The following is an 11,142-nucleotide window of genomic DNA, read 5'->3' as shown; positions in this document are numbered from 1 at the left end:
AAGTCATGACTTGAAACCCAAAGCACTTATCAATGTGTTGATGCTGACACACAGTTTGTACCTATCACCTGCTCATGCTCGGCTCCATTGGACGCTCATCCATGGGGTGCATCAACTTCAAATTCATTGCCCTCTTTAAGACCGTTCGACCTCCATAAGACCAAAAGATGTAGGAGTAGAAGTAGGCCATTTGGCCCATCCATTTTTCTTTCATCAGTCAACCCCACCACTTCACCTTTCAAACTTCAAACACTCGCCTTTCTCCACTGCACAATTTCCTGCTCCAAGCTTTCAGTCATCACTGACTCATACTCTGGAATGTTCACTCTAACCCAATAGGAAACCTTAAAATTAACCTCTTAAATGCTTTAAGGCAGCTCCCCTGCGGTACCACTGTTGCACTCTAGTCCATCCAAATTCTCCCATACTCTGACTTCACAATCCATGCAATAGCATAACTTTTGACTTATAATGACTAATGCTGTGGGATATCCACTGGGAGGCATCATAATGCTTAACAGATTCAGATATATGACCTGAAGTACATTCAGTTCTGAAACTGCTCTCAGATTTATTAATAATTTTTATGAAAAGTAAAGAGTCTGAATTAATTCCCATCATCATACCTGACGTAGCTATATGGCTTTTTTTGGTCTAGCAGTAAAATATAACTACTTTAACATTATCAGAATGGCCCAATTCTTGTGCACCTGGGCTTCTAATCAAATATGGTAATTGGAGAGTCCGGACTGTTTCCAAGGCGGTGAGGCCAAAAGGAGTAATGGACACTTCTATTTTGCAGCACCCTAAAATCCTTAGAACTACAAGCTTTCTGGCTGTTTTTGGACAGTATCTGGAAGGCTCAGCAGCTGGCAACCATTATCATTGCTGGAGATTTCTCGAGGTTTCCAGCAGCAGTTGGTTTTCAACCCGTGGTTTTGGATATATCTTTCTACCAATTTATTGCCTGCACCTGGGGAATATTGGACTAGTGGTAGTGAACCGAAGTTAGAAATACAGGCAGCAGGCATTTGGTCATGATCCACATGATGTGAGGAGGGAGAAGTGGAATATTGGGCCATGGTGTGTTTCAATTGCATGCAAAATTTTGAAAGCCTGCTAATATAATTTATCACTGGGTTCCAATAAACCCTAGTGAGGGATTTGGTTAACCTAGCACAATATTTCGCAAGCAGAAGTGCAGTAAAGTCTAAAAGATAATTTTCTCTACATGCCTGACCCACTTATGCCAAAAGAATTTTGGACTGATCTAGACACATGTTTGTACTGCAATTATCACTACTTTGTACTTTTATTAATGGGACTTTAATGTTGTTGTGAGTGAGAATTGAACCCTTTTATAAGTTTGATTCACATTTATCTAGGAGTCCGTACAAAATAAACTCAACATTGTGATGGTAGCGTGCCTTTAAGAAATGTATTTTTAATCATGTTCTCTGCAGTTATAAGAGGCCCCCAGCTGCCTACTTAGAAGTCTTTTTTATTTCTGTTTAAATGGGGTTTTGTTTATTTTTTACTCTGTGCCTCTTGTATTTTCTGGGATTTTTATGACCATGAATTGTTGGAGAAAGAATAATGAATAGGTCAGGTGCCTTTGGACAGTTTTTTAGTTTTACTTTCAGTTTTGGGCTGCTGGCTGCTGTGATTTAGTTAGAAGGTGTTTTCACTGGCATTGTAAATTCTGCTGGCTAGCTCCTGGAAGCAGGTCTTCTTGCCTTCCTGGAGTGAAACTTCTGCTGGCTAGTAACTAGAATGTCTCTGTCCCTTGAAATGGTTTGCTGGAGAAAAACTAGAGGCCAGTAGTGGCATTATCGCTACCTCGAGTCTACTGGAAGTTACAAGGCTGGGAAGTCGGAGTTTAAATTTTCCAACCAAAGGACTAAGTTCCAGCATCACGTGAACATTCTCATTTTCTCTTTTTAAACCTGTGGCAGAGGTATATTTCAAGGAGGTTTGTTTGATTGGAACGTTTCATATAGTAAAGGTTTATACAATTATCATGGTTGGTTTTTCTTATTTGTAATTGGTAAAAGTTATTGCTATATGTCAACTGTGTTCTGAAATAAACTTTGTTTGATAAAAGCTCCTTAGTGGGTCAGGTGAATCATACCTGAAGTGAAACATCTCATGCTTACCCTACCCAAATTCAGAGTGCAAAACCTATGATCCAGGTGGCCTTCATAAAACACTTTGGGGTTTCTGACGTGAATTATAACAACATCCTAAAAAAATCTGATACCTTTTTCCCTTTGACTTTGTTCTTGATTTGGAAGTAAAATGTTTATCGGTCCAGCTGGGAAATATTGGCCAGAATTTTACCACCCTGCCCGTCATGAGAACCGGAGCGGGTGGGGGCAGAACATGGAAAGGCCTGTTGACCTTGGGCAGGATTTTATGGTTTTAGGATGAGCAAGGCTGTATAATCCCACCTATTTAGTCCAAACTAAAATACTGAATAACATAATGAAAATGTTAGTGTTAAATGGCAAGAGATGCATCCTGATCTTTATCTTGGGAAAAAAAAAACAAAGTGAAGGGCCAAGACTCACAGTGTCAACACCACCTAGGCTGAAAGGATTAAAAGGGGTGATGAGGTAAATTGGCAAGTTGTAACTGGTTGATGTTACACTGGGGTTTAAAATATTACAGGGGTAAGGTGAAGTTGTGGTAAGTAAAGACATTCACAATTCTGAAGTCATAGGGACAACGGAGTTGGGAGAGGAGACTTCTGATTAGCCTTTGTTTCATTTTGGAGATGTAGGAAAGGTAAGATGATGTATTTGCAGCTCAGTGGGAAAAAAGGGATGATAGTTTAGAGAAATGCTGGCAAAATAGGAGGACAAGGAAAGTAATGACTAAGAGAAGGAGGTTGGAGCCTGGGAGCAAGAGGGGAATCATTTTATTGTCTCTCATTTGGATGTAAAGTGCTAGATCCTTCCTACCTATTGGACTGTTGTTCGCTCTAACCTTTTTTGTTATTCATTCATGGGACATGGGTGTCACTGGCTGTCCAGCATTTATTGCCCATCCCTAGTTGCCTAAGGACAGTTAAGAGTCAACCACATTGCTTTGGCTCTGCAGGTCAGAGCCACATGTAGGTCAGACCAGATAAGGACAGTGGATTTCCTTCCCTAAAGGACATTAATGAACCAGGGAGTTCAAAATATTTGAAAGGGAATGGTTTAGCATAATGAGGACAGACTGATTGAAGGAAAGATTAAGACAAGGAATATCAGTTGTTGAGAAGGACAAAGAATGGAGCCATCAAAGATTAAGAAGATATGGGCGGCACGGTAGCACAGTGGTTAGCACTGCTGCTTCACAGCTCCAGGGTCCTGGGTTCAATTCCCGGCTCGGGTCACTGTCTGTGTGGAGTTTGCACATTCTCCTCGTGTCTGCGTGGGTTTCCTCCGGGTGCTCCGGTTTCCTCCCACAGTCCAAAGATGTGCAGGTTAGGTTGATTGGCCAGGTTAAAAAAAAATTGCCCCTTAGAGTCCTGAGATGTGTAGGTTAGAGGGATTAGCGGGTAAATATGTGGGGGTAGGGCCTGGGTGGGATTGTGGTCGGTGCAGACTCGATGGGCCAAATGGCCTCCTTCTGCACTGTAGGGTTTCTATGATTTCTATGATTAAGAGAGAATAGCTATTGGCTAAACATATGAGCATCTTGATGAATCTGTACAATCAGTAAAAGAAAAATGAAAGCATCAAAGGGATAGTTCTTTATCACTGTTGTGGGCAATCACTTGTCTTTCACAGAACCTGCCTGCTTTTTATTGCATTGGGTTTGATTAATTTGTAAAGAGCTGACAGTTGAATCTGCCAGATTATTGCCCAGTGGTGAGGTATAAAACCTGCCTCCATATTTTCTTAGTCCTATCAAAATGTATGGGGAAAGAAAGAAGTAGTGATTCAAGTAGTTCACTGAGAGAAAAGGAGGCTGTATGTGAAGAGGATGTGAAACAGAAGGAAGTTGATGAATATAGAATGGGGTGGACAGAAAATAACAAAAATCATCAGCAAAAAACGGGCAGGATTAGATGATGATGAATGAATGAGGTAATTGATATGAAAAGGAACACAGAGAAAGGACAAAGTCTTCAAGAGAATTCTAATGAGCAAGAGGATGAGCTAACAGCTACAGTATGGGCAGTCTAATTTGAGAGAACATTTTTTAGTGAGAAACTTTATTCGTAACTTATTCGGGGTGCATCGTGCTAGACCCCGTCAAAACAAAATACTTTAAATAAATTATTCACCCAAGTGGTCAAGATCAGAATTCAAAGTTATGCAACCTAAACAACACATCTTCAGTAGAATAGACTTGTCAAAAAATATGCTGGACATCATGCAGAAGGCCAAAACTTTGAAGGTGATTGGTTAAATGACAATAACTTCCATCAATTAAGTATTGATATAAAGAAGGGAGATCATTGATTCATTTTGGCAGGATGAATGTGGAGAGAGTGCCTAAAACAAAGGGAGAAACTCTTGAGGTGTGTAGGAACAAAGGAACTTCTGTGTATATGTACTAATGTTATTGAAGGTAGCAGGACATTTTAAGAGAACAATTAATAAAGCATTTGGTATCCTCTGTTTTATTAATAGGGAGTATTGAGTATAAGAGTAAGGAGGTCAAGACACTAGTTAGGCCTCATTCAGTTCTGGGTGCCACACTTGAAGAAGAATGTGAAGGCTTTGGAGAGAGTACAGAAGAGATTCACAAGAATGATTCCAGTGATAAACAACTGTCACTATGAGGATAGATTGGAGAGATTGGAACTGTTTTGAAAAGAAGGCTGAGAGGAGACTTGAGAGAGGTATTCAAGATCCTGAGGGGAACGGACAGGGCATATTGTGAGAAACTGTTCCAACTAAAGAGTACACCAACAACTCGCGGGCACAGATTCAAAATAATGGGCAAAAGGAGAGTGATGAGAGGAAAGCTTATTTTAATTAAGAGGGTGGTTGGAGTCTGGAACAAAGTTTCTGAGACGGTGATGGAGGCAGGTTTGATTGAGGTATTCAAAAGAGAATTGGATTACTATCTGAAAAGAGAGAATGTGCAAGTTTACGGGGATTAAGCAGGGGAGTGAGACTAGATAGAGTGCTCTTTCAGAGAGCTAGTGCAAACGTGAAGGGCCGAGTGGCCTCTTCCTGCACTGTAAAGATTCTGTGAACACCTTTCTTGGGATTAATTCCAAGGTTGAGGTATTACATTTATATGGATAGACTGGAGAATATGAAGTTCTTCTTTGAGTACAGAAGGCTAAGTGGCGATTTGATAGAGAAGTTTAAAATCATGAAGGGATCAGATAGACTAAATAAGGGTGAATTAGTTCCACTGGTTAAAGGTTGACAACCTGACAACACATTAAAGGTTCCATGCCACAGAGGGTTAGGATTTAGAATGTACAGTCTGATAGGGTGGTGGAAAACAGATTCAATTATAGCTTTCGAACAAGCCAGTACAAGTCCAATGGCCCAAATAGTCTCCTGTACTAAGATAATGTATACAATATAGCTAAGTTTGAAGGATCTTGATCATATAGGAATGGATGTAATTATATGGTATGGGAGAGGATCATTTGTGTTCAGCAGTATTATAGGAGTCTAAATTGCAAAAGACCCAGTGCGCCTGCTGGGGTTAAAACCTGGTTCAGTGACAGAAAGAATGGTCAGAGTCTCTTTAGGAAGACCATTGAAATTAGAATTGGAGGAGAAACGTGAATTGTAAATATCTGCTTTCTCTTGAGAATGGAAAGAAACTGTGCACCAATTGGAAGGAGAATTTTTATAAATTATTAGAGATATTTTAGGCAAACAACCAAAAAGAACAGCTGTTGCAAAGAGTAGAAAGCTAGAACTTGACAGCTAGTGCTTTCATTAAACAAAGAACAAGACAGCACAGGAACAGGCTCTTCGGCCCTCCAAGTCTGCACCGATCATGTGTTCCTAACTAGACCATCCGTTTGTATCCCTCTCTTCCCAGTCTGTTCATGTGGCTATCTAGATAAGTCTTAAATGATCCTAGCATGTCCGCCTCAACCACCTTGATTGGTAGTGCATTCCAGTTGTTAATGCTACCTGTGGAAATTGGCTTGGGATATGTCAGTCTGACCAAGATGCCAAGTACAATATGTAGACTTTTCTATGAGGGGTAGCAGAGTGGCGAGCATAATTGAATTATGATGTAGTACTAGATATGAAGGAAGGGGAACAGCAAAGTAGAAAATCTTCCGTGGAAGCAAGAGCAGTTATTTATTTCACTGGCACAGATAGATGAATCCAAAGAATAAGAGCAGCATAGTACTACAGAAAAGATTCAAATAATTCTCAAAGATCATCCTAGTTGGCAGTCATTCTGAACTATAAGAACCAACTGATTTGCTTTTTGAAAACAATTCTGCAACAGGCAGATAATGAAATAATGGTCATACAATTCAGATAAATGTTTTCAAGTTGAACTATTTTCTTAAGCACGATAACCAAATAGACTAGGGAGGAGGAGTGGTTTGGACTTTGGAAGAGCTTGCAGAGAGTTGGCTGTAAGTTTTTGTTTTCTAAGCTAGAGCTGAGTTTATATTTTGTCTTCCTTAAGAAAGGAAAAATATTGTCATGTAGATCCTGCCAATGTAGCAAGATGAGACACAGACATGCACTTGTGGAATTTGTTATAGACCTGTATCTGTCCTAAATTTATACATTGGTCTGAGGTTGGAAAAAGTGGAAAATTTTATGCATATTTAAAGGAGACCCAAGATAAAACAGTTGTTAGTCGAAAAGGTGCCGTTTCTTAATGCAGGACCATTTACACCGTCAGTATCTTTTCCAACAACATCTTTCCTATCAATTACACTGGTTCAGCTCCTTTTGATAGTGATTCAACAACTGACATAACAATTGAATACAAAATAATTAATTTAAAGAGAAACAACCTACCAGCCTAAGATTGGAGAATGTAGATTAATGCAAATGTTACAGTCAGCAGTTGATGGCAGTCAGCAGACTTTAGAAACAGCAAAACGTTATGTACTTGATCAAAATGTACAGAGCGATTTAACCTGCTACAAATGCATAAGTTGAGAGGGATCACCAGTGGAAAGAAAAAACACTTTTTCTTTGACACTTGATTGCTTGTTCGCTGCAGCGGGATTTTCCCATCCCGCTGCAGCGAACGGAGATTTGGCTGGGCGCCAAATTCTCTGACCTCGCTGCAGCAGAATCATGGTGTGAACGGCCAGTAAGATCGCGTCCCCATACTTTGTCAGTCTCTGTAGGTGTATATATATATATGTTGTTTTTTTACGTTTCTGTAGAATGTTTAACATTTCAGCTTCATTCTCCAGGTAGTTGATGTGTCTGGAAAACATTTAGCTCAAGGGTTGTAAAAGCACGTTAATTACTAATTTCAGCTAGAAATTTGTTGCTTTGAGAGAGCTAATGGACTTTTGTTTACACAAGATTCTTTGGGAAGTTGATTGACAGGATCATGTGATAATGAGGTTAATGTGCAGAGCTGGGTCTGTAGCAGAGAGAAAGAAGCTTTTGGAGTTGCTGTTGGAGGTCTGCTAAAGTCAGAGGCATGTGTAGGCTGTCCCTGAGAACAGTTTCTCCACAAAATCTCTCCGAGAGCTTCAAGAATGTTAACACAATTTGTAGCAAGTATGCCTGAGTTTGCTAACTATTTGCTTAAAAGTGTTGTTGATCCATGCATGAATGGATCTTTTTCGGAACTGGAATAGTCATAGGCTAGAAAGTAAAGTTGCTTCATTTCATTTTTAAATATTGTTCAACTGTTAATGGTTAAGCTGCTTCTTTTGTTAGAGTTATATTTAAGCTGTGTTATTAAATAAAGTTTGGTCTACTATAAAAGATCCAGGCCAGAATGTTACAGCCATTCACACTGGCGGGATTTTCCCATCCCGCTGCAGCGAGCGGAGATTTGGCTGGGCGCCAAATTCTCTGACCTCGCTGCAGCAGAATCATGGTGTGAACGGCCAGTAAGATCGCGTCCCCATACTTTGTCAGCGGAATCACTCCTGAAGAGAAGTATCCCATCCTCACATTGATGTCAAAAAGAAAAATTGTTGGAGTCTATTCTGGAATCCTGATCTAACTTAGGGTTCTGGCCCAGTATCCTAACAGTTGGCATTAATAAACTTGAGCTCTGGCCGAATTCTGTATTTGTATATTAGGCAGTTGAAATTGTTGTCCCCCTGTTGATCCTGGGTGGGATTTTACGGCCTTGCTCGTCCCAAAACTGTAAAATCCCACTCGAGGTCAATGGACCTTCCCATTGTCCACCCCCCACCCGCTTCGATTCCCGTGGTGGGAGGGGCGGTAAAATTCTGGTCCCTAAGTGAAATTTTAGGCATTTTCAATCTGGATCCTAGTGAGTGTAATTCCATGGGACAAACATGTTCACAATTTTCTGCTGAATACTGGCAAACCGTAAGGAAATTTGGTGTGGGAAAAGAAACATTGGTGTCTTATCAACGATAATGGTGACAAACATAATTTGAATGCAAATAAACTGGGCAATTTGGCTCTTGTTTGCACAACACTGACGCTGTGGATTTCCAATCATTGAATTTGTGTTGAAAAACAATTAATAGTATATTGTCTTCATGGACAGTTCAAAATATGCTCCTATTTTTATCCCAATATTTTGAAATAATTCTAATGTCTGAACAGAAGTAGGATATTCGGCTCCTTGAGCATGTTCTATAAACAGAAAACTAATTTCAGAGTGACAGTAGCTAAAATCACGGGCGATGGAAGACTGATTATTAGCAGCCTCTCTTTGCAGTGTACTCTATATGTAGTGTGTGGGTATATTTTATATATATATATAAGTACATAGACATGGAAATGTGAGGCAGTAGTGCTATCCACTGTGCCACCCCATCTGGACCTTTAACTGCTAGTGTGCACGTTTCCTTGACTATCTGAAACTCAGCAGTTTGAAGGGGGATTGACAAGGCTGAGAAATTAACTGGCTGGAACACTTCCAAACACTGAGATCTGAAAGCTGATTCTTCACCAAGGTGAAACGCATTTGCTCATAGGACTTGCTGTGAGAATGTGCTTTCATTGCTTTGGACATGATGGTAGGAGTCATGCATGGCACAAAGGAAGATGGTTGCGGTGGTTGGAGGTCAGTCATCTCAGCTCCAGGACATCACTGCAGGAGTTCCTCATGGTAGTGTCCTACATCCAACCATCTTCAGCTGCTTCATCAATGACCTTCCTTCCATTGTAAGGTCAGATGTGGGAATGTTCGCTGATGCCTGCACAATGTTCAGTACTATTTGCGATTCCTCAGATATTGAAGCAGTACATATCCAAATGCAGCAAGACCTGAACAATACCCAGGCTTGGACTAACAAGTGGCAAGTAACATCCACGCGACACAAATGTGGAATAATGGCACAGTGGTTAGCACTGCTGCCTCACGGCACGAGGGAGCTGGGTTCGATTCTGGCCTTGGGTGACTGTCTGTGTGGAGTTTGCACATTCTCCCATGTCTGTGGGATTCCCTTTAGGTGCTCAGGTTTCCTCTCACCGTCCAAAGATGTGCAGGTTAGGTGGATTGGCCATGCTAAATTGCCCCTTAATGTCAAAAGATGTGTAAGTTAGGTGGATGAGCCATGGTAAATGAGCGGGGTTACAAAGATGTGGGGGGGGGGGGGGGGGCGGGTGGTGGCGGTGGACGAGCTGGGTAAGATGCTCTTTTACGGAGTCTGTGGAGGGTGCAGACTTGATGGGCCGAACGGCATCCTTCTGCACTGTAGGGATTCTATGATTCACACAAGTGCCAGGCAATGACCATCTCTAGCAAGACAGGATCTAACCATCGCCTCTTGATATTTAGTAGCATTACCATCTCTGAATTCACCGCTGTCAACATCAAAACTATGGCTACCAGAGTCAGTCAAAGACTAAGAATCCTGCAGCGAGTAACTCGAACACCATCCAGGACAAAGCAGCCTGCTTGATTGCTACCCCTTCCACAAATATTCAATCTCTCCATCACTGAAGAACAATGGCTGCTGTTTGTATCATCTACAAGATGCACTGCAGCAATTCACCAAGGTTCTTTAGATGACACCTTAGCCACTAACATCTAGAAGAACAAGAGCAGCAGAAACCTGGAAACATCTGGACGTTTCCCTCCAAGTCACTCACCATCCTGACTTGGAAACGTTGTCATTCCTTCACTGCCACTGGGTCAAGATCCTGGAATTCGCTCTCCAACAGCACTGTGGGTGTACTTACACCTCAGGGACTGCAGCAGTTCAGGAAGGCAGCTCACCACCACCTTCTGAAGAGCAACGAGGGATGGGCAATAAATGCTGGCCTAGCCAGCAACTCCCACCCACATCCCGTAAATGAATTCAAAAAGATAATACTTTGGAAATCATTTCTACTACTGTGCAGGTTTTGACATTGATTTGCACTACCCAGCTGTCAGTCTTCGCAGCAGAATGGGAGCAACTTGTGCAGATCTAACCTTGACCTCTGATGAGGAATAAAATGAGTAGCACCAGTAACATCAGCAAGGGCAACTGCAGCCTTCTCCTTAGTCACCTGATGGTCCACAGGACAGAGAAGTAATCACCAAGCTCTGGCTTGAAGACAATGTTCCGAGCACAGGACATACAGTCAGAAGATGAACTTTCTGTACATGGCTGAGCACTAACACCTCAGAAGGCTTAGAGACTCAAGGGGCAAGAAACTACAAAGGGTTGTGAACGTAGCCCACTCCATCATGTAAGCCAGCCTCCCATCCATTGACTGTCTGCACTTCACGCTGCCTCAGAAAAGCAGCCAGCATAATCAGGGACCCCACATACCCCAGACATGCTCTCTTCCACCTTCCGTCGGGAAAAGATACAAAAGCCTGAGGATATGTACCAACTGACTCAAAAACAGCTTCTTCCCTGCTGCCATCAGACTTTTGAATGAACCTACCATATATTAGGCTGCTCTTTCTGTACATCCTATCTGTAACTGCAACACTATATTCTGCACCCTCTCCTTTTCTTCTCCTCCATGTACTGTATAAACGGTATGCTTTGTCTGTATAGTGCACAAGATACAATACTTTTCACTATAT

Source organism: Mustelus asterias, chromosome 9 (assembly GCF_964213995.1).
Source record: "Mustelus asterias chromosome 9, sMusAst1.hap1.1, whole genome shotgun sequence".
Lineage (NCBI taxonomy): Eukaryota > Metazoa > Chordata > Chondrichthyes > Carcharhiniformes > Triakidae > Mustelus > Mustelus asterias.
This window is presented reverse-complemented; position numbering follows the sequence as displayed.